General features: G+C 45.1%; 1 pseudogene; it reads right to left on the bottom strand.

The window, feature by feature from the left end:
* Positions 1-989: 989 nt before the first annotated feature.
* On the bottom strand, positions 990-2,324 carry LOC100467499 (annotated as a pseudogene).
* Positions 2,325-4,082: the final 1,758 nt, after the last annotated feature.

Raw genomic sequence — 4,082 nt, 5'->3', positions numbered from 1 at the left:
GGGATGTAATGTATAACATGGTAACTGTTGATAATACTATATTGCATGTTTGAAAGTTGCTAAGAGAATAGACTTAAAGTTCTTATTATAAGAAAACTTTTCTGTAACTATGTATAGAGACAGATGTTAACTAGACTCGTTATAGTAATCATTTTGCCATATACATATGAAATCATTACGCAGCACATGTGAAACTGTTGCATGTCCATTATACCTCAATTTAAAAAAGGAAGAGCAGTGTACTATAACACAAGGATAGAGAAGAACTGTTACAACACGAATGAATTTCACAAGTATCATGTTGAGCAGAGAAGCAGATTTTTAAAAAGAAGAAAATATACTGTATGATTGAATTTATAAGCTCCAGAACAGACAGCACTAAGCGACAATTACCCAACCCCACTAGTGGTTGCCTCTGGGTGGGAGTGGACTAGTACCGACTGGAAAGACATAAAAGAAACATCTACAGTTTTAGACTCGCTTTACATCTTAATCCAGGTGATGATTCATGGCTACAAATATGTTTTAAAATGACTAAGCTGTACACTTAAGATGAGCGTACTTTTTATGTATGTTATATACTTTTTATGTACTTTTTAATATACTTTTTATGTACTTTTTTAAATATACTTTTTATGTATGTTACACCTCAAAAAGGGAAAAAGTGGGTACAAATGATTTAGAAGGAACTTCTGAGCAAAAACTAGCTCTCAAACGGAATCACTGCATTTTTTTTATATCTTTGAATCCATTATGCTTTCACTGTGCCCTCCTGCCCCCCCCCTTAGGACAAGGAATACCTTCTTTAAACCCATCAGAGAAACGGACGGCTTGGGTCTGTAACAAAGCGTTGTGTTTTCAAGCACAAGTCAGCAATCGTGTATGAGTCTAGTGCTGTGTACAAATTAACTGATCAGAGCACAGCCTTTCAAGGCTTGAAACAGAGCAAGCTTCCCTGTAAAAGCAGCACCTCTGTGACATTTTTACCTTTAGTTCTCCTCTCCTTCTTCACCCTCTCCTTTTACAGGATCCATACCGTCCTCCTCATAATGCATAAGGACAGCCATGTCCTCACGGGCCTCAGAAAACCCTCCTTCCTCCATGTCCTCACCCACATACCAGTGAACAAAGGCATGGTTGGCCTATGTCGGGTCAAACTGGGGGTCCAGGCGAGCCCAGGCCTCAGCGATGGCCGTGGTGTTGCTCAGGAAACACACAGCCCGCTGGAATTTGGCCAGGTCTCCACCGGGTGCCACAGTGAGAGGCTGGTAATTAATGCCCACTCTGAAGCCAGTGGGGCACCAGTCCACAAACTGGAAGGTACACTTGTCCTGATGGTGGCAATGGCAGCACTGACACCTTTGGGAACCACGTCGCCACGGTACAACAGCCAGCAAGCCCCGTATTTACCATGGCGAGGGTCACATTTCACCATCTGGTTGGCTGGCTGGAAGCGTGCGTTGGTGATCTCTGCTACAGAAAGCTGTTCGTGGCAGGCTTTCTCAGCAGAGAGGACAGGGGCATAGGTGGCCAGAGGGAAGTGGATGTGGGGATAGGGCTCCAGGTTGGTCTGGAACTCTGTCAGATCAACATTCAGGGCTCCATCAAATCCGAGGGAAGCGGTGATGGAGGACACAATCTGACCTATCACCCTATTCAGGTTAGCGTAGGTTGGGAGTTCAATATCGAGATTTCTGCGACAGAACTCATTGATGGCCTCGTTGTCTACCACGAAGGCACAATCTGAGTGCTCCAGGGTGCTGTCGGTGGTGAGGATGGAGTTGTGGGGCTCAACTACAGCTGGAAACCTGGGGGGCTGGGTAAATGGAGAACTCCAGCTTGGACTTCTTGCCATGATCGACAGACTTTCCATCAGCGGGAGGTGATGGAACTAGTTCCTCCTCCAAAGCTGTGGAAACCAAGAAGCCCGGAAGACTGTGCATTGGTCAGCCAGTTTCTGAATTCGGTCCAAGTCATGGTCAGTGATCTCCTTGCCGATGGTGCACTGTTCCCTTGGGCATATTGGGGACATCTTCCTTGCCTGTGATGAGCTGCTCAGGGTGGACAAGCTGGCAGCAGGTGCCAGGGTGAACTTCATCAATGACCACGGGTTCCAGGTTTACAAACACTGCCCTGGGCACATGCGGGCCAGTGCCCATCTCCCTGAAGAAGGTGTCGAAGGAGTCATCTCCTCCCCCAGTGGTCCTGTCACTTGGCATCTGACCATCGGGCTGGATGCCATGTTCCAGGCAGTAGAGCTCCCAGCAAGCATTGCCAGTCTGGACCCCAGCCTGGCCACCGTGGATAGAGATGCATTCACTCATGCTTGCTGTTTTGTGGCTGCCAAGCCGACGGCGGGGAGGAGGAGGACACTGTTGCTTCTTACAGCAGGACTCTGAGGCGGTCTGTGTAAGAGAAGCTTCCTCCACATGCCCTCTTCATGAAAGCTGTTATGCGCTGAAGTTCCTAGGAAATTTGTCAGGACTGGGTTCAGAGGGGCTACAAGTCCTTCTAGCATAAAGCAAGAGCATAGACTCGAGTTCAAATCCTCATATTTATAGATATTAGCGAGGGGACGTTAGGCAGTTTATAACTTCTTTGTCTCTATTTCGTCTGTAAAAGATGCATGAGAATACTTTGCCGAGTTGCTATGGGATGGAAATGAGATAATGCATATAAAGGCGAAGTACATCAACTGCACAGGATCTTTACTCCCTACTCTTTAGCCCGAGAGAGTCAGGGGACACTGTTGTATTAAAGATGACATAACCTGCATCTCCCTGCTACCAACATATTTTCTTAATGGTCTTTGAAATATTTTACCTTGCCAAGAATCCAACGGAGAAGACAGCAGGGAAAAAAAAAACCCAATTGTATCCATAACTTTGGAACTTAAATTTCTGGGGGAAAATGAAACATAAGCATGTCCTTATGTGTTTTTCTATCCTTAGTTATCACCTTGCAAACACAGTCCTGGTGAGTTACCTAGAACCTTTTTTTTCTCTTTCCAAAATAAAACCCTATCTCCTGAATTCCATTGGCTCTCTTGTAAAGCAGAGGAGCTTGGCATATTCAAGACTCTTGGTTGGAAGTGACAGAAAATCCTGTACCAACTGGCTTTCAATAAAACGGAATTATACGGGTTTGCATCACCAGAATACCCAAGAGGTGGACTAGTTTCAAGGACAGCTTTTTGGGCACTCAAATGCCTCCAGGTCCTGCTGTCTCCATCCCTCTTTGCTTCCCCTTACCCACAGCAGGTGCAGCAACTCCAGGCATACCTCTTATTGCTGGGAGATCCCAGTGGAAATGAGCATAAGCCCATAGGAAAGTCTGGGTCTGTCTCTGATCTCACCAAGAATCATGATGTGCTCTAACAGTCAGGAGACTGGTTTCTAGTTCTGACAGTATTCCTAGAATTTGCATGATGTTGGGGAGTCATTTGCTCCCCGCCACCCCCTCCCCACCACGGCTTAATTGTCTCATTCGCAAAGTAAAGGGATAAAATTTCAGGGCTATCTCCAGTCTGTTGCAGAGTGCATACTTCGTCAGTTTTTCCGCAGTAGAGGCTTTTTCCTCTGGAGTTAAGGAATAGCGCCCTCTGATGGTCTATTCTACACTTGCCTTTTTATTTAGTTTCATTGGTTTACAAACATTTTCGAATTCACAAAGAAAAATAGTCTGAGCAAAGTTACTGTGAAATGAAATTCCATATTGAAATCTTATTTCTACTCTCATTTTAAAATGGAAAAAGGCTTGTGTTCTAACACGAGCAGTTAAAGCTATGGGCTTCACTCTCACACCATACACAAAGATAAACTCCAAATGGATGAAAGACCTCGAGGTGAGACAGAAATCCATCACAATCCTAGAGGAGGAGCATAGGCAGCACCCTCTTTGACATCGGCCACAGCAACCTTTTTCATGACACATCTCCAAAGGCAAGAGAAACAAAAGAAAAAATGAACTTGTGGGACTTCATCAAGATAAAAAGCTTCTGCACAGCCAAGGAAACAGTCAAAAAAACTAAGAGGCAGCCCACGGAATGGGAGAAGATATTTGCAAATGACACTACAGATAAA

This window comes from Ailuropoda melanoleuca, chromosome 19, assembly GCF_002007445.2.
Source record: "Ailuropoda melanoleuca isolate Jingjing chromosome 19, ASM200744v2, whole genome shotgun sequence".
NCBI classification, from domain to species: Eukaryota; Metazoa; Chordata; class Mammalia; order Carnivora; family Ursidae; genus Ailuropoda; species Ailuropoda melanoleuca.
The sequence above is the reverse complement of the archived record's forward strand: the minus strand, read 5'-3'. Positions and strand labels throughout refer to the sequence as shown.